Raw genomic sequence first — 25,184 nt, forward strand, 5'->3', positions numbered from 1 at the left:
AGTGAGTTGTCTCTCAACTTAAAGGTTGTAGGTTTGATACCCTGATTGTGAATGAGTTTGAGAAGCAGATACATGTGGAAGTATCAGACCTTCCCGAATGGCCCGTTCACACCTTGCCTCAGGTGCGACCAGCAACCTGAAACTGGGATGACTGAACCGTGTACATTGATCGGGAGTTAATGACCAACTCCTGATCAAAATTCTTATAAATTCCCATAATTCCTATGGAAAGTAACACATTTTTGGAAAAAAAAGATTTGGTCCAAAATTTGACAAAAACTTCATACGTCGTCCAAGATTTGACAAACACGGCATACTGTAGTATTTTGCGCAACATCTGACAATTTTTTTGGGAAATAAATGTTGGTCCAAAATTTGACAAAAACGACATACTATAATATGTCGTTCTAAAATTGAAAGTTTTTTTTGAAAATGTTTTCTGGTCCAAATTTCGACCATAACATCATACGTCGTCCACAATATGACAAACACGGCATACTTTAGTATTTTGCGCAACATCTGACTATTTTTTTGGGAAGCCCCACGTTGGGAGTGTACAGGTTTTGAAGTGATGGTTGAGTGAGTTGTCTCTCAACTTAAAGGTTGTAGGTTTGATACCCTGATTGTGAATGAGTTTGAGAAGCAGATACATGTGGAAGTATCAGACCTTCCCTAATGGCCCGTTCACACCTTGCCTCAGGTGAAACCAGCCACCTGAAACTGGGATGGCTGAACCGTGTACATTGATCAGGAGTTAATGACCAACTCCTGATCAAAATTCTTATAAATTCCCATAATTCCCATAGAAAGTAACACATTTTTGAGGGCTATTTAGCACAACATTTGACTCTCTTTGGAAAAATAATTTTGGTCCAAAATTTGACAAAAACGACATACTATTCATATACCATGGAAAGTTTCTCCGAATTTTTCAGTGATTTATTGGCAACAATAGCCCGGCTAGCTCAGTCGGTAGAGCATGAGACTCTTAATATCAGGGTCGTGGGTTCGAGCCCCACGTTGGGCGTGTACAGATTTTGAAGTGATGGTTGAGTGAGTTGTCTCTCAACTTAAAGGTTGTAGGTTTGATACCCTCATTGTGAATGAGTTTGAGAAGCAGATACATGTGGAAAGTATCAGACCTTCCCTAATGGCCCGTTCACACCTTGCCTCAGGTGCGACCAGCAACCTGAAACTGGGATGGCTGAACCGTGTGCATTGATCGGGAGTTAATGACCAACTCCTGATCAAAATTCTTATAAATTCCCATAATTCCCATAGAAAGTAACACATTTTTGAGGGTCGTGGGCATGCTATACTATTTAGCGCAACATTTGACTATCTTTGGAAAAATAATTTTGGTCCAAAATTTGACAAAAACGACATACTATTCATATACCATGGAAAGTTTCTGCGAATTTTTCAGTGATTTATTGGCAACAATAGCCCGGCTAGCTCAGTCGGTAGAGCATGAGACTCTTAATCTCAGGGTCGTGGGTTCGAGCCCCACGTTGGGTGTGTACAGGTTTTGAAGTGATGGTTGAGTGAGTTGTCTCTCAACTTAAAGGTTGTAGGTTTGATACCCTGATTGTGAATGAGTTTGAGAAGCAGATACATGTGGAAGTATCAGACCTTCCCGAATGGCCCGTTCACACCTTGCCTCAGGTGCGACCAGCAACCTGAAACTGGGATGACTGAACCGTGTACATTGATCGGGAGTTAATGACCAACTCCTGATCAAAATTCTTATAAATTCCCATAATTCCTTTAGAAAGTAACACATTTTTGGAAAAAAAAGATTTGGTCCAAAATTTGACAAAAACGTCATACGTCGTCCAAGATTTGACAAACACGGCATACTGTAGTATTTTGCGCAACATCTGACAATTTTTTTGGGAAAAAAATGTTGGGAGTGTACAGGTTTTGAAGTGATGGTTGAGTGAGTTGTCTCTCAACTTAAAGGTTGTAGGTTTGATACCCTGATTGTGAATGAGTTTGAGAAGCAGATACATGTGGAAGTATCAGACCTTCCCTAATGGCCCGTTCACACCTTGCCTCAGGTGAAACCAGCCACCTGAAACTGGGATGGCTGAACCGTGTACATTGATCAGGAATTAATGACCAACTCCTGATCAAAATTCTTATATATTCCCATAATTCCCATAGAAAGTAACACATTTTTGAGGGTCGTGGGCATGCTATACTATTTAGCGCAACATTTGACTATCTTTGGAAAAATAATTTTGGTCCAAAATTTGACAAAAACGACATACTATTCATATACCATGGAAAGTTTCTGCGAATTTTTCAGTGATTTATTGGCAACAATAGCCCGGCTAGCTCAGTCGGTAGAGCATGAGACTCTTAATCTCAGGGTCGTGGGTTCGAGCCCCACGTTGGGCGTGTACAGGTTTTGAAGTGATGGTTGAGTGAGTTGTCTCTCAACTTAAAGGTTGTAGGTTTGATACCCTGATTGTGAATGAGTTTGAGAAGCAGATACATGTGGAAGTATCAGACCTTCCCGAATGGCCCGTTCACACCTTGCCTCAGGTGCGACCAGCAACCTGAAACTGGGATGACTGAACCGTGTACATTGATCGGGAGTTAATGACCAACTCCTGATCAAAATTCTTATAAATTCCCATAATTCCTATAGAAAGTAACACATTTTTGGAAAAAAAAGATTTGGTCCAAAATTTGACAAAAACGTCATACGTCGTCCAAGATTTGACAAACACGGCATACTGTAGTATTTTGCGCAACATCTGACAATTTTTTTGGGAAAAAAATGTTGGGAGTGTACAGGTTTTGAAGTGATGGTTGAGTGAGTTGTCTCTCAACTTAAAGGTTGTAGGTTTGATACCCTGATTGTGAATGAGTTTGAGAAGCAAATACATGTGGAATTATCAGACCTTCCCTAATGGCCCGTTCACACCTTGCCTCAGGTGAAACCAGCCACCTGAAACTGGGATGGCTGAACCGTGTGCATTGATCAGGAGTTAATGACCAACTCCTGATCAAAATTCTTATATATTCCCATAATTCCCATAGAAAGTAACACATTTTTGAGGGTCGTGGGCATGCTATACTATTTAGCGCAACATGTGACTATCTTTGGAAAAATAATTTTGGTCCAAAATTTGACAAAAACGACATACTATTCATATACCATGGAAAGTTTCTGCGAATTTTTCAGTGATTTATTGGCAACAATAGCCCGGCTAGCTCAGTCGGTAGAGCATGAGACTCTTAATCTCAGGGTCGTGGGTTCGAGCCCCACGTTGGGTGTGTACAGGTTTTGAAGTGATGGTTGAGTGAGTTGTCTCTCAACTTAAAGGTTGAAGGTTTGATACCCTGATTGTGAATGAGTTTGAGAAGCAGATACATGTGGAAGTATCAGACCTTCCCTAATGGCCCGTTCACACCTTGCCTCAGGTGAAACCAGCCACCTGAAACTGGGATGGCTGAACCATGTACATTGATCAGGAGTTAATGACCAACTCCTGATCAAAATTCTTATATATTCCCATAATTCCCATAGAAAGTAACACATTTTTGAGGGTCGTGGGCATGCTATACTATTTAGCGCAACATGTGACTATCTTTGGAAAAATAATTTTGGTCCAAAATTTGACAAAAACGACATACTATTCATATACCATGGAAAGTTTCTGCGAATTTTTCAGTGATTTATTGGCAACAATAGCCCGGCTAGCTCAGTCGGTAGAGCATGAGACTCTTAATCTCAGGGTCGTGGGTTCGAGCCCCACGTTGGGTGTGTACAGGTTTTGAAGTGATGGTTGAGTGAGTTGTCTCTCAACTTAAAGGTTGTAGGTTTGATACCCTGATTGTGAATGAGTTTGAGAAGCAGATACATGTGGAAGTATCAGACCTTCCCGAATGGCCCGTTCACACCTTGCCTCAGGTGCGACCAGCAACCTGAAACTGGGATGACTGAACCGTGTACATTGATCGGGAGTTAATGACCAACTCCTGATCAAAATTCTTATAAATTCCCATAATTCCTTTAGAAAGTAACACATTTTTGGAAAAAAAAGATTTGGTCCAAAATTTGACAAAAACGTCATACGTCGTCCAAGATTTGACAAACACGGCATACTGTAGTATTTTGCGCAACATCTGACAATTTTTTTGGGAAAAAAATGTTGGGAGTGTACAGGTTTTGAAGTGATGGTTGAGTGAGTTGTCTCTCAACTTAAAGGTTGTAGGTTTGATACCCTGATTGTGAATGAGTTTGAGAAGCAGATACATGTGGAAGTATCAGACCTTCCCTAATGGCCCGTTCACACCTTGCCTCAGGTGAAACCAGCCACCTGAAACTGGGATGGCTGAACCGTGTACATTGATCAGGAGTTAATGACCAACTCCTGATCAAAATTCTTATATATTCCCATAATTCCCATAGAAAGTAACAAATTTTTGAGGGTCGTGGGCATGCTATACTATTTAGCGCAACATTTGACTATCTTTGGAAAAATAATTTTGGTCCAAAATTTGACAAAAACGACATACTATTCATATACCATGGAAAGTTTCTGCGAATTTTTCAGTGATTTATTGGCAACAATAGCCCGGCTAGCTCAGTCGGTAGAGCATGAGACTCTTAATCTCAGGGTCGTGGGTTCGAGCCCCACGTTGGGCGTGTACAGGTTTTGAAGTGATGGTTGAGTGAGTTGTCTCTCAACTTAAAGGTTGTAGGTTTGATACCCTGATTGTGAATGAGTTTGAGAAGCAGATACATGTGGAAGTATCAGACCTTCCATAATGGCCCGTTCACACCTTGCCTCAGGTGAAACCAGCCACCTGAAACTGGGATGGCTGAACCATGTACATTGATCAGGAGGTAATGACCAACTCCTGATCAAAATTCTTATATATTCCCATAATTCTCATAGAAAGTAACACATTTTTGAGGGTCGTGGGCATGCTATACTATTTAGCGCAACATTTGACTATCTTTGGAAAAATAATTTTGGTCCAAAATTTGGCAAAAACGACATACTATTCATATACCATGGAAAGTTTCTGCGAATTTTTCAGTGATTTATTGGCAACAATAGCCCGGCTAGCTCAGTCGGTAGAGCATGAGACTCTTAATCTCAGGGTCGTGGGTTCGAGCCCCACGTTGGGCGTGTACAGGTTTTGAAGTGATGGTTGAGTGAGTTGTCTCTCAACTTAAAGGTTGTAGGTTTGATACCCTGATTGTGAATGAGTTTGAGAAGCAGATACATGTGGAAGTATCAGACCTTCCCTAATGGCCCGTTCACACCTTTCCTCAGGTGAAACCAGCCACCTGAAACTGGGATGGCTGAACCGTGTACATTGATCAGGAGTTAATGACCAACTCCTGATCAAAATTCTTATATATTCCCATAATTCCCATAGAAAGTAACACATTTTTGAGGGTCGTGGGCATGCTATACTATTTAGCGCAACATTTGACTATCTTTGGAAAAATAATTTTGGTCCAAAATTTGACAAAAACGACATACTATTCATATACCATGGAAAGTTTCTCCGAATTTTTAAGTGATTTATTGGCAACAATAGCCCGGCTAGCTCAGTCGGTAGAGCATGAGACTCTTAATCTCAGGGTCGTGGGTTCGAGCCCCACGTTGGGCGTGTACAGGTTTTGAAGTGATGGTTGAGTGAGTTGTCTCTCAACTTAAAGGTTGTAGGTTTGATACCCTGATTGTTAATGAGTTTGAGAAGCAGATACATGTGGAAGTATCAGACCTTCCCGAATGGCCCGTTCACACCTTGCCTCAGGTGCGACCAGCAACCTGAAACTGGGATGACTGAACCGTGTACATTGATCGGGAGTTAATGACCAACTCCTGATCAAAATTCTTATAAATTCCCATAATTCCTATAGAAAGTAACACATTTTTGGAAAAAAAGGATTTGGTCCAAAATTTGACAAAAACGTCATACGTCGTCCAAGATTTGACAAACACGGCATACTGTAGTATTTTGCACAACATCTGACAATTTTTTTGGGAAAAAAATGTTGGGAGTGTACAGGTTTTGAAGTGATGGTTGAGTGAGTTGTCTCTCAACTTAAAGGTTGTAGGTTTGATACCCTGATTGTGAATGAGTTTGAGAAGCAGATACATGTGGAAGTATCAGACCTTCCCTAATGGCCCGTTCACACCTTGCCTCAGGTGAAACCAGCCACCTGAAACTGGGATGGCTGAACCGTGTACATTGATCAGGAGTTAATGACCAACTCCTGATCAAAATTCTTATAAATTCCCATAATTCCCATAGAAAGTAACACTTTTTTGAGGGCTATTTGGCGCAACATTTGACTATCTTTGGAAAAATAATTTTGGTCCAAAATTTGACAAAAACGACATACTATTCATATACCATGGAAAGTTTCTGGGAATTTTTCAGTGATTTACTGGCAACAATAGCCCGGCTAGCTCAGTCGGTAGAGCATGAGACTCTTAATCTCAGGGTCGTGGGTTCGAGCCACACGTTGGGCGTGTACAGGTTTTGAAGTGATGGTTGAGTGAGTTGTCTCTCAACTTAAAGGTTGTAGGTTTGATACCCTGATTGTGAATGAGTTTGAGAAGCAGATACATGTGGAAGTATCAGACCTTCCCGAATGGCCCGTTCACACCTTGCCTCAGGTGCGACCAGCAACCTGAAACTGGGATGACTGAACCGTGTACATTGATCGGGAGTTAATGACCAACTCCTGATCAAAATTCTTATAAATTCCCATAATTCCTATGGAAAGTAACACATTTTTGGAAAAAAAAGATTTGGTCCAAAATTTGACAAAAACTTCATACGTCGTCCAAGATTTGACAAACACGGCATACTGTAGTATTTTGCGCAACATCTGACAATTTTTTTGGGAAATAAATGTTGGTCCAAAATTTGACAAAAACGACATACTATAATATGTCGTTCTAAAATTGAAAGTTTTTTTTGAAAATGTTTTCTGGTCCAAATTTCGACCATAACATCATACGTCGTCCACAATATGACAAACACGGCATACTTTAGTATTTTGCGCAACATCTGACTATTTTTTTGGGAAGCCCCACGTTGGGAGTGTACAGGTTTTGAAGTGATGGTTGAGTGAGTTGTCCCTCAACTTAAAGGTTGTAGGTTTGATACCCTGATTGTGAATGAGTTTGAGAAGCAGATACATGTGGAAGTATCAGACCTTCCCTAATGGCCCGTTCACACCTTGCCTCAGGTGAAACCAGCCACCTGAAACTGGGATGGCTGAACCGTGTACATTGATCAGGAGTTAATGACCAACTCCTGATCAAAATTCTTATAAATTCCCATAATTCCCATAGAAAGTAACACATTTTTGAGGGCTATTTAGCACAACATTTGACTCTCTTTGGAAAAATAATTTTGGTCCAAAATTTGACAAAAACGACATACTATTCATATACCATGGAAAGTTTCTCCGAATTTTTCAGTGATTTATTGGCAACGATAGCCCGGCTAGCTCAGTCGGTAGAGCATGAGACTCTTAATCTCAGGGTCGTGGGTTCGAGCCCCACGTTGGGCGTGTACAGATTTTGAAGTGATGGTTGAGTGAGTTGTCTCTCAACTTAAAGGTTGTAGGTTTGATACCCTCATTGTGAATGAGTTTGAGAAGCAGATGCATGTGGAAAGTATCAGACCTTCCCTAATGGCCCGTTCACACCTTGCCTCAGGTGAAACTGGGATGGCTGAACCGTGTACATTGGTCAGGAGTTAATGACCAACTCCTGATCAAAATTCTTATAAATTCCCATAATTCCCATAGAAAGTAACACATTTTTGAGGGTCGTGGGCATGCTATACTATTTAGCGCAACATTTGACTATCTTTGGAAAAATAATTTTGGTCCAAAATTTGACAAAAACAACATACTATTCATATACCATGGAAAGTTTCTTCGAATTTTTCAGTGATTTATTGGCAACAATAGCCCGGCTAGCTCAGTCGGTAGAGCATGAGACTCTTAATCTCAGGGTCGTGGGTTCGAGCCCCACGTTGGGCGTGTACAGGTTTTGAAGTGATGGTTGAGTGAGTTGTCTTTCAACTTAAAGGTTGTAGGTTTGATACCCTGATTGTGAATGAGTTTGAGAAGCAGATACATGTGGAAGTATCAGACCTTCCCTAATGGCCCGTTCACACCTTGCCTCAGGTGAAACTGGGATGGCTGAACCGTGTACATTGGTCAGGAGTTAATGACCAACTCCTGATCAAAATTCTTATTAATTCCCATAGAAAGTAACACATTTTTGAGGGTCGTGGGCATGCTATACTATTTAGCGCAACATTTGACTATCTTTGGAAAAATAATTTTGGTCCAAAATTTGACAAAAACGACATACTATTCATATACCATGGAAAGTTTCTGCGAATTTTTCAGTGATTTATTGGCAACAATAGCCCGGCTAGCTCAGTCGGTAGAGCATGAGACTCTTAATCTCAGGGTCGTGGGTTCGAGCCCCACGTTGGGCGTGTACAGGTTTTGAAGTGATGGTTGAGTGAGTTGTCTCTCAACTTAAAGGTTGTAGGTTTGATACCCTGATTGTGAATGAGTTTGAGAAGCAGATACATGTGGAAATATCAGACCTTCCCTAATGGCCCGTTCACACCTTTGCCTCAGGTGAAACCAGCCACCTGAAACTGGGATGGCTGAACCGTGTACATTGATCAGGAGTTAATGACCAACTCCTGATCAAAATTCTTATAAATTCCCATAATTCCCATAGAAAGTAACACTTTTTTGAGGGCTATTTGGCGCAACATTTGACTATCTTTGGAAAAATAATTTTGGTCCAAAATTTGACAAAAACGACATACTATTCATATACCATGGAAAGTTTCTGCGAATTTTTCAGTGATTTATTGGCAACAATAGCCCGGCTAGCTCAGTCGGTAGAGCATGAGACTCTTAATCTCAGGGTCGTGGGTTCGAGCCCCACGTTGGGCGTGTACAGGTTTTGAAGTGATGGTTGAGTGAGTTGTCTCTCAACTTAAAGGTTGTAGGTTTGATACCCTGATTGTGAATGAGTTTGAGAAGCAGATACATGTGGAAGTATCAGACCTTCCCGAATGGCCCGTTCACACCTTGCCTCAGGTGCGACCAGCAACCTGAAACTGGGATGACTGAACCGTGTACATTGATTGGGAGTTAATGACCAACTCCTGATCAAAATTCTTATAAATTCCCATAATTCCTATAGAAAGTAACACATTTTTGGAAAAAAAAGATTTGGTCCAAAATTTGACAAAAACGTCATACGTCGTCCAAGATTTGACAAACACGGCATACTGTAGTATTTTGCGCAACATCTGACAATTTTTTTGAGAAAAAAATGTTGGGAGTGTACAGGTTTTGAAGTGATGGTTGAGTGAGTTGTCTCTCAACTTAAAGGTTGTAGGTTTGATACCCTGATTGTGAATGAGTTTGAGAAGCAGATACATGTGGAAGTATCAGACCTTCCCTAATGGCCCGTTCACACCTTGCCTCAGGTGAAACTGGGATGGCTGAACCGTGTACATTGGTCAGGAGTTAATGACCAACTCCTGATCAAAATTCTTATAAATTCCCATAATTCCCATAGAAAGTAACACATTTTTGAGGGCTATTTAGCACAACATTTGACTCTCTTTGGAAAAATAATTTTGGTCCAAAATTTGACAAAAACGACATACTATTCATATACCATGGAAAGTTTCTCCGAATTTTTCAGTGATTTATTGGCAACGATAGCCCGGCTGGCGCTCCCTGTCGCTTGTCTGTCGAGGTTCTGACGTCGCGCGAGAGCCAATCAGATCGCGTATCGCTACCAAGAATGCTACCACGAATTGACCAATCAGACGCCGCCCTGCTACCAAGAATGGCGAGAGCCAATCAGCTCTCGCCGTCGGCTACCACGATATGACCAATCACAATCGCTATTGCTACCAAGATTTGAGAGCCGCTGCTTCGCTGAGGACCGACGGACAACTTGTTGCGCTTACGTTGTATTTACAGTAAGTACCTTGTCATTCTAATGTTTCAAAGTGTTTGTGTCTTATATATTATATATTGTGACGCGGAATTAATATACTTACGGTGCTAGTTATCAAACACCCCTAACGTCAATTATGAACATTTCATTCATTTGCGTTGCATACTGTAACTGCGGACGAACGACTGTCACATTAACAGACGGACATTTCGCCATTTATTCAAGCACGCGGACAACAGTCACAACTTTAAGCTAGGTTGAAACCGTGTAACTTCACTATACTGTTAATAAATGTTAAAGAGTGACGTTAGAACAAGATTGACGTGTAAATGTCACACAGTTTCCCAACGTAATATTTACGTGTATTGTTTAAACATTAATGATGAACATTTCATTCATTTGCGTTGCATGCTGTAACTACAGACGAACGACTGTAACATTAACAGACGGACAATTCGCCATTTATTTTACACGCTGACAACAGTCACAACTTTGAGCCAGTTTGAAACCGTGTAACTTCACTACACTGTTAATAAATGTTAAAGAGTGGCGTTAGAACAGGATGGAGTGTCACACAGTTAAACAACGTAATCTTTACGTTTATTGTTTAAACATTAATGATGAACATTTCATTAATTTGCGTTGCATGCTGTAACTACAGACGAACGACTGTAACATTAACATACGGACAATTCGCCATTTATTTTACATGCTGACACCAGTCACAACTTTGAGCCAGTTTGAAACACTGTTAATAAATGTTAAAGAGTGACGTTAGAACAAGATGGAGTGTCACACAGTTAAACAACGTAATATGTTATTGTTTATTTGGACCCCCTGTTATCTAAAGCAGGCCAAAACAGATATGTATGGAGAAGTCAATGTATTTTTGATTGTTTTATGAAAATGCTAAATTATTATATTCTGCATTATGATATTAAAAAAAGAAGGTAAAAGCATAATCAACAAATACATTGTATGGACAGAAAAATATATTTGTAAGGGAGATACACTATTAAAGTTGGAATGATTTTGTGTTCAGACACATTGATCTTTTAATGTTATTTATGTGTTTGAATTTTCACTTATATGTTTGGAAGATATTGATCAATAAAGTTTTGAGAAGATATACACTTCATCTATCAAGAATAAATCACATTGTCACAATCATTTCATGAGAAGAGGTATAAAATATTTTATTCCGACTTTATGGGCAACAGTATATACATAAACATACATTCATGTCCCCACACATGCATATACGCATACTTTGCAGTAAGATATCAGACCAAGCATATTTTAACTGTCGTTGTTTGTTTTTGTTCCAGAATTAGTAACAGAATGAATCCTAAATTTAGGAAGAGGGGAGACGGTCATGCCAGTCTCTTTGATTCTGAGGAGGCCAAGAAAGTAAAGGCGGAGAATAGGCCATGGACCCGAGCTTTGTCTCCAGACAGAGTCAAAGAGTCAGCAAGGGTGGCTGTTCTGAGTCGTGGTGGAGACCCAAACAACGAGCAGCATCTTCTCGGCCAGCATCAGCTGCAGTTTGGTCTTTTCAGGGGACAAACATTTCTGTGGTTGGCTGAGAATGCGCTGGGGTATGCTGGATATGTGGGCGCATCAATGTCGGAGGAATCTGGAAGCTCTGACTCCATCAACAATCTTGTTAATAAAAGAACCTTGGTGAAGTATATTTCATTCTTTCCAGAGGGGCGTTATGCCATTCAGTTCAAGAAGGAGTCGAGATCACAGCGCAAACAGGTCACCTCCACACAGCCCTCCACCTCCACACAGCCCACACAGCCCTCCACCTCCACACAGCCCTCCACCTCCACACAGCCCTCCACCTCCACACAGCCCTCCACCTCCACACAGCGCTCCACCTCCACACAGCCATCCTCAGTGCCTGTTTCTGCCCTTCGGTCGTTGTTGGTGGGGAAAGGTGTGTCCCACAAGAACATCCAGAGGTCTGTCAAGAGGCTTCTAGTGCCACCGAAGTTTCAGCCATGTAAGTATACAACTAGAGAAAGTTTTTTTGTAACATAGAGTTGTAGATGTTTTCATATTTGTAATGTATTCTGTTTTGATGTCATTCTTTTCAGCTGTTCCTGCTCTATCCCCTGCTGGATCGACCACAGACACAGTGCCAACCAATCCAGCTCCCATTAAGGATGAGCCCAGTGACAGCGAACTTCTGCTGGCTGTTCAAGAGGTGGAGTCACACATGCCACGTATGTATTTTTATAAAATACTTACACACCCTCTCTCCTCTTCTCTACTCTATATGTCTATTTGTTATAATTGTTTTTAAATATGTTCTCATATCTGTTTTACAGAGAACAGAATTTGCCTGCCTGCTGGTTGGATCCCTGCCCTGCTTGAAGTTGACCAGCGCTGGATTTCGAAGGCCCTGTTCCGGTGGTCACGATCAAATCAGGCAGAGTTGGACCTTGAAAAGGTGGACAGAATGTGGTGGTACCCACCCCGGCCATCACTGACCTCTGGTTCTGTACCGTCACTGGAGCAGTTCTTTGGTCACCCCCTCTTCCTGTGGATGCCAAGGAAGCTTTGGCGTGTGCGGCTCCTCTGTCCTCATACAGACTGTGGGAAATCAGAGCTGACCTCTGCGGGCCTACATCAGCGAGTCAGGCAGGTGATTGGTGTCAGCAGCTCTTACTTTTTGGCATCGGAATATCTTGCCTGTAAGAGCTGCAAACGCAAGGTGATCGGTTGGAGCTATGACATCGTCTCCCAGCTCGACATAGGCCACCGCATCCAGTTCCCATGTCTCCTGACGTTCAAGCTGGGGTGCGACATGCAAGTCGTGCGCCTCATGCGTCAGCGGGGCTTGGGAAACAGCAGCAGCCAGCTTCAGAAGCAGCTGGAAGAGCAGCATGCGGAGAGCTGGCTTGGAAGACAGATTCAGTTCCTCACTGAGTACAGAGGAGTTGCTCGTGCCATCTCCTCTGGCCTGATTTCTCCAGTCCCGCTGGGGGACTTGCCAGCTATGCCTGCAGTGGCTAAGCATCGCTGGCTGATGCAGGTTTATGCCCAGGATGTCCTCAGCAGACTGGAGGAAGTGAAAGCTTCCATTACCTCACTCTTTGGCCAGGTCCTGAAGATGGACTCGACGAAGAAAATTGTGAGAAAGCTGGCAGGTGAGGCCCGGTCTACAGCTGCTTGGGCCACTAACATTGGGAACGAACATGGTCATGTGATCATGTCCGTTCTCACAGCCAGTGAGGGCTGGGGCCTGATGAGGATGGCAGAGGGTCTTGTGAAGCGCTACAATGACGCAGGTGTGCCACCTCCAGAGATTTTATATGTGGACCGCGACTGCTGTGGGAACTCACACCTAAAGAAAATCTTTGGAGCGTGGCCGGCCATGAGGATTCAGCTCGATGTATGGCACTTTATGAGGAGGATTGCAACGGGATGCACAACCGAATCTCATGCGCTTTACGCCAGCTTCATGGCCCAGCTGACCCGGTGCATTTTTGTGTGGGATGTCAGTGACCTGCAGAGACTCAAGGCAGCCAAGCGCGCAGAGCTGGAGGCGTGTCACATGCGTCCCACAGACAGAGATGTGACACGCCTAATAACCAAGGCAGAGATGCAGCTTCACTGCAGGAGGACTGTCCGTGAGAGCGGGGAGATGAAAGCCAAGCTTCAGGAGTTGATAGAGGCATATGATGGAGAGAGAGGCTGCAACACGCTCGGTGTGCCTCTGATCAACTCTGCAAGGATGGCAGAAATCTTTAAGGCCCAGTGCAAGCACATCCCCTGCCTCCAGGACCCTCCAGGTTTCCAGCTGTATACACAGACTGGGACACTGAAGAAGGGTGGTCATGTGCTTCCGACCTACCGGTGTGCCAGAGGTTCAACTTCCTTGGAGAATTTCCATCTGCACATGAACAGATTCATCCCAGGTAAACTGTACATATTGTTAGCTATTTTAAGGTGTAGAGTAATATTTATTACATGGTTTAATATGTTTGCATGCATGGAATCACGATGTAAATATTTACATTTTCTTAAAGGAACCCTGGCAAGTGACACCTTTTTCCAGGCCTATCTGGTTGATGGTCTTGCCAGATGGAACGAGGACAGGACCGTGACAGCAGAGGGGACAGCAGGGCCACACTCCTACAGTGGTCTACTTAGGCATGCAGCCAACCAGCTGTCAGAGGAGGTGCTCGGAAGAAAACTGGTGGAGTACAACCCACCTCGGAAATACACTGGTATGCACATAATTCATTATTACACTTTAGGCAGGTACATGTCTTTGTCAGTATCTAATGAGGCTTGTTTTTATTGTTTCAGGAGAGCTTATAGGTATTGAATACCTCTACAACCAGAACAATGTGGTTATGGAGGACTACAAGTTGGCCCTGACAACTCTGGAAACGGAGGACATCACTGTGGCAGAGGGAGACTCTCTTGTGGAGTCAGTTGGAATGGAGGATCCAACTGTTGCTACACTGGACACAATTTGGCCTCCGAAACAGTCTGCTGCGGCTCCTGCTCCTGCTCCTGCTCCTGCTCCTGCTCCTGCTCCTGCTCCTGCTCCTGCTCCTGCTTCAGTTCCTGTTGCTGCTTTAGCTGCTGCTCCTGCTCCTGTTGCTGCTCCGGCTGCTGCTCCTGCTGCTTCTGCTCCTGTTGCTGCTCCGGCTGCTGCTCCTGCTGCTGCCTCTGCTCCAGCTGCTGCTCCTGCTCCTGTTGCTGCTCCTGCTCCTGTTGCTGCTCCTGCTCCAGCTGCTGCTTCTGCTCCTGTTGCTGCTGCTGCTGCTGCTTCTGCTTCTTCTGCTTCTTCTTCGGCTCCTGCTCCAGCACCTGTTGCTGCTCCAGATCGAGCAATGCTTTGCACTCATCAAGGTCAGAGGTCAAAGCAAATCAAGATGTTGCATACTTAAAAGACAGATGCATAGCAGTCTAAAATACATTGTTAGTGCACACTTGTTTATCCATCATGAAAATATATTAACATTACTGATAACTGAAACTGGAATCTGTCTTTGCTTAACTGTGTTCTAATTTAGCTCCCCAGCAAAACACTCCCAGCATGGCAGAGGAACAGCCTTCAACATCCACCAGTCATGATGTAGGTTTACATTTACATTACATTTTTCCATTTTTGAGTTGCATCTGCAATAAAAGCAAATAGGCCTCATATTTGAAATGTTTTTTTTTCCACCATTTGTTTAATGTAGGACTCTGTTGGACCAGACAACATCGAGGGCTTCCAAGCAGTACAGGACCTGACAGGTCATTTATTTAAATTGAAAGACCACAGTCTTGCCCTGTCAAGAGACGAGGCTGCTGAAGTCATTGCTCTTTGGGAGTGTTTGTCAGACTATGACAAAAGGCGAACAATATACCCTCCACGCTACCAAGATACACTTCCTAAAGGTAGATTCAGGGCCACAAAAAAAATTGTTGCACCTGGTGTGGAGAGTACAAAGCGGTATGTATGCTTTTTTTGAGCAAGTATGACAATGCTATTATATAGTTTTTTTTAATGAACACTAATACTGCCAATATCTTTGCAGATGCTTTGCAGGAGGGAAAAGCCCAGCTCAGTGGCCTAACTGCAATCGTGTGTGTGAGGCACTTTTTGTTCAACTGTGCCAGGAGTATAGTGGACCCAGGCGCATTGATGGAGTCAGGAAAGCGCGGTGGAGCCTTGTCACCAGAGCATACCTTCACATTCGCCAAGTGATTTTGAACAATGCCCTGGTGATGGAGAAGACCACCATCCAGCTCCCAGTGATGAATACTGCAACCGTTTCTAGTTGGTGAGTTAATGAAAGGGAATAACGAGTATCTGTGTGCGATGTTCTGTGTAGATATCCATAAATATATAATACACTATGGTATACAAACACATTTATACTTGAAATATTTATAGGTACTGTAAACGTCAAAAACGGCAGGAGAAGAGCTTGCTGGAGCAAGGCCTCTCTACCTCTACCATCAATGTGAGCAGAGAGAGCTTGCCTCTTGCTATTGAGAGGAAAGGCCAACCCTGTGTCCCTACCAGCAGTCTGGCACCCCATCTTTTTCTCCTGCCCCCTAACACTGCAGGGACGGCACAACTCAAACAGCGACTGAAGCTTCCAGTGGCTCCATCTACTGGTCTTTGGTCGCCTTTTGTTGCCGCCTTTCCTCTTGAGCCAACTCCTCAACCAGCTCCACAACCTCCCCAGCCTGTCCCACAACCTCTCCTGCTTATGCCACAACCTATCCTGCCTGCGCCCCAGCCTCCCCAGCCTGTCCCACAACCTCTCCTACTTGTGCCACAACCTCTCTTGCCTGCGCCACAACCTCTCCTGCTTGCGCCACAACCTCTGCTCCCTGTGGTTCTTTCCAAACCGGCAGCTGCTGTGCCATACACCACACAGCAGTACCACAAAAAGAAGATACTGCAAGAGGAGAGTGGCACCAAAAAGAGGAAGTACAGTAAGAAGAGTGACACCATCACATGCAAGCAGTGTAGGAGAGAGCGGGACCCGGCCACCCACCAGCAGTACTTTGGCAATTGGTACTGCCAAGCCACAGCCACTATAACGCTGGATGAGTGGAGGGCTTCACTTGAAGCCCGGGGTTACGGAAAGAAGAAAGATGCTCCACCTTAAGTTATTTTAAGTGGTACTCTGTGTGTGTGTGTGTGTGTGTGTACTGTATATATGTAAATATAAGGTATTCTGTTTTATATGTAAGTAGTATAGTATGTATATTGCTGTAACCTGTGACCATTTCACTGGAATTGCATTGTTTACATGTGTATATATTTATTAGAATGCTTGTTTTTTTGTGTTTTTTTACTGTTTGTAATAAATTTGTATTAAGATGACTTCATACATTCTTCTTTTTCATTCAAATACAATACACATCATAATATTAAGTAATCCTTTATTAGTCCCATGCACAAATTTGAAATGTCTGATCATATCAAAGGGCTAAGTGCAAGTTATTGTAATTCTATAACAAGAGTGAGTGTGGGGGAGTGTGTGATACTGCATAAAGGTAAGTAAGGTTTACATAAAAAGAAAATGGTAACCTTTTACCTTTAATATTACTGGTAATAGCCAATAATTGTGCTAAACAAAATAGTTTAATCATAGATCAGCACACAATGTTATTAAGCTTATACATGCAATAATATAACGAAAACAGTCATTACGATAAACCAAATAAATACTGAAACGTTTACAAGCAAACACTTGTTAATCAATACCGTAACCGTCTATTTACATGTAGTTTGCGATTGAATAAGTTCGGGCAGACACGGGATTTGATCCGCGACCGCGAGGGTGACACCTCGACGATCGGACGGACACGGGATTTGAACCGCGACCGCGAGGGTGATATCGCGGCATTTGTGGTTGGCGATACCTCGACAAACACGCGATATCCTTGGCGCAGTCGGTAGAGCATGAGACTCTTAATCTCAGGGTCGTGGGTTCGAGCCCCACGTTGGGCGTGTACAGATTTTGAAGTGATGGTTGAGTGAGTTGTCTCTCAACTTAAAGGTTGTAGGTTTGATACCCTCATTGTGAATGAGTTTGAGAAGCAGATGAATGTGGAAAGTATCAGACCTTCCCTAATGGCCCGTTCACACCTTGCCTCAGGTGAAACTGGGATGGCTGAACCGTGTACATTGGTCAGGAGTTAATGACCAACTCCTGATCAAAATTCTTATAAATTCCCATAATTCCCATAGAAAGTAACACATTTTTGAGGGTCGTGGGCATGCTATACTATTTAGCGCAACATTTGACTATCTTTGGAAAAATAATTTTGGTCCAAAATTTGACAAAAGCAACATACTATTCATATACCATGGAAAGTTTCTTCGAATTTTTCAGTGATTTATTGGCAACAATAGCCTGGCTAGCTCAGTCGGTAGAGCATGAGACTCTTAATCTCAGGGTCGTGGGTTCGAGCCCCACGTTGGGCGTGTACAGGTTTTGAAGTGATGGTTGAGTGAGTTGTCTTTCAACTTAAAGGTTGTAGGTTTGATACCCTGATTGTGAATGAGTTTGAGAAGCAGATACATGTGGAAGTATCAGACCTTCCCTAATGGCCCGTTCACACCTTGCCTCAGGTGAAACTGGGATGGCTGAACCGTGTACATTGGTCAGGAGTTAATGACCAACTCCTGATCAAAATTCTTATTAATTCCCATAGAAAGTAACACATTTTTGAGGGTCGTGGGCATGCTATACTATTTAGCGCAACATTTGACTATCTTTGGAAAAATAATTTTGGTCCAAAATTTGACAAAAACGACATACTATTCATATACCATGGAAAGTTTCTGCGAATTTTTCAGTGATTTATTGGCAACAATAGCCCGGCTAGCTCAGTCGGTAGAGCATGAGACTCTTAATCTCAGGGTCGTGGGTTCGAGCCCCACGTTGGGCGTGTACAGGTTTTGAAGTGATGGTTGAGTGAGTTGTCTCTCAACTTAAAGGTTGTAGGTTTGATACCCTGATTGTGAATGAGTTTGAGAAGCAGATACATGTGGAAGTATCAGACCTTCCATAATGGCCCGTTCACACCTTGCCTCAGGTGAAACCAGCCACCTGAAACTGGGATGGCTGAACCATGTACATTGATCAGGAGGTAATGACCAACTCCTGATCAAAATTCTTATATATTCCCATAATTCTCATAGAAAGTAACACATTTTTGAGGGTCGTGGGCATGCTATACTATTTAGCGCAACATTTGACTATCTTTGGAAAAATAATTTTGGTCCAAAATTTGGCAAAAACGACATACTATTCATATACCATGGAAAGTTTCTGCGAATTTTTCAGTGATTTATTGGCAACAATAGCCCGGCTAGCTCAGTCGGTAGAGCATGAGACTCTTAATCTCAGGGTCGTGGGTTCGAGCCCCACGTTGGGCGTGTACAGGTTTTGAAGTGATGGTTGAGTGAGTTGTCTCTCAACTTAAAGGTTGTAGGTTTGATACCCTGATTGTGAATGAGTTTGAGAAGCAGATACATGTGGAAGTATCAGACCTTCCCTAATGGCCCGTTCACACCTTTCCTCAGGTGAAACCAGCCACCTGAAACTGGGATGGCTGAACCGTGTACATTGATCAGGAGTTAATGACCAACTCCTGATCAAAATTCTTATATATTCCCATAATTCCCATAGAAAGTAACACATTTTTGAGGGTCGTGGGCATGCTATACTATTTAGCGCAACATTTGACTATCTTTGGAAAAATAATTTTGGTCCAAAATTTGACAAAAACGACATACTATTCATATACCATGGAAAGTTTCTCCGAATTTTTAAGTGATTTATTGGCAACAATAGCCCGGCTAGCTCAGTCGGTAGAGCATGAGACTCTTAATCTCAGGGTCGTGGGTTCGAGCCCCACGTTGGGCGTGTACAGGTTTTGAAGTGATGGTTGAGTGAGTTGTCTCTCAACTTAAAGGTTGTAGGTTTGATACCCTGATTGTGAATGAGTTTGAGAAGCAGATACATGTGGAAGTATCAGACCTTCCCGAATGGCCCGTTCACACCTTGCCTCAGGTGCGACCAGCAACCTGAAACTGGGATGACTGAACCGTGTACATTGATCGGGAGTTAATGACCAACTCCTGATCAAAATTCTTATAAATTCCCATAATTCCTATAGAAAGTAACACATTTTTGGAAAAAAAGGATTTGGTCCAAAATTTGACAAAAACGTCATACGTCGTCCAAGATTTGACAAACACGGCATACTGTAGTATTTTGCACAACATCTGACAATTTTTTTGGGAAAAAAATGTTGGGAGTGTACAGGTTTTGAAGTGATGGTTGAGTGAGTTGTCTCTCAACTTAAAGGTTGTAGGTTTGATACCCTGATTGTGAATGAGTTTGAGAAGCAGATACATGTGGAAGTATCAGACCTTCCCTAATGGCCCGTTCACACCTTGCCTCAGGTGAAACCAGCCACCTGAAACTGGGATGGCTGAACCGTGTACATTGATCAGGAGTTAATGACCAACTCCTGATCAAAATTCTTATAAATTCCCATAATTCCCATAGAAAGTAACACTTTTTTGAGGGCTATTTGGCGCAACATTTGACTATCTTTGGAAAAATAATTTTGGTCCAAAATTTGACAAAAACGACATACTATTCATATACCATGGAAAGTTTCTGGGAATTTTTCAGTGATTTACTGGCAACAATAGCCCGGCTAGCTCAGTCGGTAGAGCATGAGACTCTTAATCTCAGGGTCGTGGGTTCGAGCCACACGTTGGGCGTGTACAGGTTTTGAAGTGATGGTTGAGTGAGTTGTCTCTCAACTTAAAGGTTGTAGGTTTGATACCCTGATTGTGAATGAGTTTGAGAAGCAGATACATGTGGAAGTATCAGACCTTCCCGAATGGCCCGTTCACACCTTGCCTCAGGTGCGACCAGCAACCTGAAACTGGGATGACTGAACCGTGTACATTGATCGGGAGTTAATGACCAACTCCTGATCAAAATTCTTATAAATTCCCATAATTCCTATGGAAAGTAACACATTTTTGGAAAAAAAAGATTTGGTCCAAAATTTGACAAAAACTTCATACGTCGTCCAAGATTTGACAAACACGGCATACTGTAGTATTTTGCGCAACATCTGACAATTTTTTTGGGAAATAAATGTTGGTCCAAAATTTGACAAAAACGACATACTATAATATGTCGTTCTAAAATTGAAAGTTTTTTTTGAAAATGTTTTCTGGTCCAAATTTCGACCATAACATCATACGTCGTCCACAATATGACAAACACGGCATACTTTAGTATTTTGCGCAACATCTGACTATTTTTTTGGGAAGCCCCACGTTGGGAGTGTACAGGTTTTGAAGTGATGGTTGAGTGAGTTGTCCCTCAACTTAAAGGTTGTAGGTTTGATACCCTGATTGTGAATGAGTTTGAGAAGCAGATACATGTGGAAGTATCAGACCTTCCCTAATGGCCCGTTCACACCTTGCCTCAGGTGAAACCAGCCACCTGAAACTGGGATGGCTGAACCGTGTACATTGATCAGGAGTTAATGACCAACTCCTGATCAAAATTCTTATAAATTCCCATAATTCCCATAGAAAGTAACACATTTTTGAGGGCTATTTAGCACAACATTTGACTCTCTTTGGAAAAATAATTTTGGTCCAAAATTTGACAAAAACGACATACTATTCATATACCATGGAAAGTTTCTCCGAATTTTTCAGTGATTTATTGGCAACGATAGCCCGGCTAGCTCAGTCGGTAGAGCATGAGACTCTTAATCTCAGGGTCGTGGGTTCGAGCCCCACGTTGGGCGTGTACAGATTTTGAAGTGATGGTTGAGTGAGTTGTCTCTCAACTTAAAGGTTGTAGGTTTGATACCCTCATTGTGAATGAGTTTGAGAAGCAGATGCATGTGGAAAGTATCAGACCTTCCCTAATGGCCCGTTCACACCTTGCCTCAGGTGAAACTGGGATGGCTGAACCGTGTACATTGGTCAGGAGTTAATGACCAACTCCTGATCAAAATTCTTATAAATTCCCATAATTCCCATAGAAAGTAACACATTTTTGAGGGTCGTGGGCATGCTATACTATTTAGCGCAACATTTGACTATCTTTGGAAAAATAATTTTGGTCCAAAATTTGACAAAAACAACATACTATTCATATACCATGGAAAGTTTCTTCGAATTTTTCAGTGATTTATTGGCAACAATAGCCCGGCTAGCTCAGTCGGTAGAGCATGAGACTCTTAATCTCAGGGTCGTGGGTTCGAGCCCCACGTTGGGCGTGTACAGGTTTTGAAGTGATGGTTGAGTGAGTTGTCTTTCAACTTAAAGGTTGTAGGTTTGATACCCTGATTGTGAATGAGTTTGAGAAGCAGATACATGTGGAAGTATCAGACCTTCCCTAATGGCCCGTTCACACCTTGCCTCAGGTGAAACTGGGATGGCTGAACCGTGTACATTGGTCAGGAGTTAATGACCAACTCCTGATCAAAATTCTTATTAATTCCCATAGAAAGTAACACATTTTTGAGGGTCGTGGGCATGCTATACTATTTAGCGCAACATTTGACTATCTTTGGAAAAATAATTTTGGTCCAAAATTTGACAAAAACGACATACTATTCATATACCATGGAAAGTTTCTGCGAATTTTTCAGTGATTTATTGGCAACAATAGCCCGGCTAGCTCAGTCGGTAGAGCATGAGACTCTTAATCTCAGGGTCGTGGGTTCGAGCCCCACGTTGGGCGTGTACAGGTTTTGAAGTGATGGTTGAGTGAGTTGTCTCTCAACTTAAAGGTTGTAGGTTTGATACCCTGATTGTGAATGAGTTTGAGAAGCAGATACATGTGGAAATATCAGACCTTCCCTAATGGCCCGTTCACACCTTTGCCTCAGGTGAAACCAGCCACCTGAAACTGGGATGGCTGAACCGTGTACATTGATCAGGAGTTAATGACCAACTCCTGATCAAAATTCTTATAAATTCCCATAATTCCCATAGAAAGTAACACTTTTTTGAGGGCTATTTGGCGCAACATTTGACTATCTTTGGAAAAATAATTTTGGTCCAAAATTTGACAAAAACGACATACTATTCATATACCATGGAAAGTTTCTGCGAATTTTTCAGTGATTTATTGGCAACAATAGCCCGGCTAGCTCAGTCGGTAGAGCATGAGACTCTTAATCTCAGGGTCGTGGGTTCGAGCCCCACGTTGGGCGTGTACAGGTTTTGAAGTGATGGTTGAGTGAGTTGTCTCTCAACTTAAAGGTTGTAGGTTTGATACCCTGATTGTGAATGAGTTTGAGAAGCAGATACATGTGGAAGTATCAGACCTTCCCGAATGGCCCGTTCACACCTTGCCTCAGGTGCGACCAGCAACCTGAAACTGGGATGACTGAACCGTGTACATTGATCGGGAGTTAATGACCAACTCCTGATCAAAATTCTTATAAATTCCCATAATTCCTATAGAAAGTAACACATTTTTGGAAAAAAAAGATTTGGTCCAAAATTTGACAAAAACGTCATACGTCGTCCAAGATTTGACAAACACGGCATACTGTAGTATTTTGCGCAACATCTGACAATTTTTTTGAGAAAAAAATGTTGGGAGTGTACAGGTTTTGAAGTGATGGTTGAGTGAGTTGTCTCTCAACTTAAAGGTTGTAGGTTTGATACCCTGATTGTGAATGAGTTTGAGAAGCAGATACATGTGGAAGTATCAGACCTTCCCTAATGGCCCGTTCACACCTTGCCTCAGGTGAAACTGGGATGGCTGAACCGTGTACATTGGTCAGGAGTTAATGACCAACTCCTGATCAAAATTCTTATAAATTCCCATAATTCCCATAGAAAGTAACACATTTTTGAGGGCTATTTAGCACAACATTTGACTCTCTTTGGAAAAATAATTTTGGTCCAAAATTTGACAAAAACGACATACTATTCATATACCATGGAAAGTTTCTCCGAATTTTTCAGTGATTTATTGGCAACGATAGCCCGGCTAGCTCAGTCGGTAGAGCATGAGACTCTTAATCTCAGGGTCGTGGGTTCGAGCCCCACGTTGGGCGTGTACAGATTTTGAAGTGATGGTTGAGTGAGTTGTCTCTCAACTTAAAGGTTGTAGGTTTGATACCCTCATTGTGAATGAGTTTGAGAAGCAGATGCATGTGGAAAGTATCAGACCTTCCCTAATGGCCCGTTCACACCTTGCCTCAGGTGAAACTGGGATGGCTGAACCGTGTACATTGGTCAGGAGTTAATGACCAACTCCTGATCAAAATTCTTATAAATTCCCATAATTCCCATAGAAAGTAACACATTTTTGAGGGTCGTGGGCATGCTATACTATTTAGCGCAACATTTGACTATCTTTGGAAAAATAATTTTGGTCCAAAATTTGACAAAAACAACATACTATTCATATACCATGGAAAGTTTCTTCGAATTTTTCAGTGATTTATTGGCAACAATAGCCTGGCTAGCTCAGTCGGTAGAGCATGAGACTCTTAATCTCAGGGTCGTGGGTTCGAGCCCCACGTTGGGCGTGTACAGGTTTTGAAGTGATGGTTGAGTGAGTTGTCTTTCAACTTAAAGGTTGTAGGTTTGATACCCTGATTGTGAATGAGTTTGAGAAGCAGATACATGTGGAAGTATCAGACCTTCCCTAATGGCCCGTTCACACCTTGCCTCAGGTGAAACTGGGATGGCTGAACCGTGTACATTGGTCAGGAGTTAATGACCAACTCCTGATCAAAATTCTTATTAATTCCCATAGAAAGTAACACATTTTTGAGGGTCGTGGGCATGCTATACTATTTAGCGCAACATTTGACTATCTTTGGAAAAATAATTTTGGTCCAAAATTTGACAAAAACGACATACTATTCATATACCATGGAAAGTTTCTGCGAATTTTTCAGTGATTTATTGGCAACAATAGCCCGGCTAGCTCAGTCGGTAGAGCATGAGACTCTTAATCTCAGGGTCGTGGGTTCGAGCCCCACGTTGGGCGTGTACAGGTTTTGAAGTGATGGTTGAGTGAGTTGTCTCTCAACTTAAAGGTTGTAGGTTTGATACCCTGATTGTGAATGAGTTTGAGAAGCAGATACATGTGGAAATATCAGACCTTCCCTAATGGCCCGTTCACACCTTTGCCTCAGGTGAAACCAGCCACCTGAAACTGGGATGGCTGAACCGTGTACATTGATCAGGAGTTAATGACCAACTCCTGATCAAAATTCTTATAAATTCCCATAATTCCCATAGAAAGTAACACTTTTTTGAGGGCTATTTGGCGCAACATTTGACTATCTTTGGAAAAATAATTTTGGTCCAAAATTTGACAAAAACGACATACTATTCATATACCATGGAAAGTTTCTGCGAATTTTTCAGTGATTTATTGGCAACAATAGCCCGGCTAGCTCAGTCGGTAGAGCATGAGACTCTTAATCTCAGGGTCGTGGGTTCGAGCCCCACGTTGGGCGTGTACAGGTTTTGAAGTGATGGTTGAGTGAGTTGTCTCTCAACTTAAAGGTTGTAGGTTTGATACCCTGATTGTGAATGAGTTTGAGAAGCAGATACATGTGGAAGTATCAGACCTTCCCGAATGGCCCGTTCACACCTTGCCTCAGGTGCGACCA

The sequence above is a fragment of the Microchirus variegatus genome (assembly GCF_963457635.1).
Source record: "Microchirus variegatus genome assembly, chromosome: 7".
NCBI lineage: Eukaryota > Metazoa > Chordata > Actinopteri > Pleuronectiformes > Soleidae > Microchirus > Microchirus variegatus.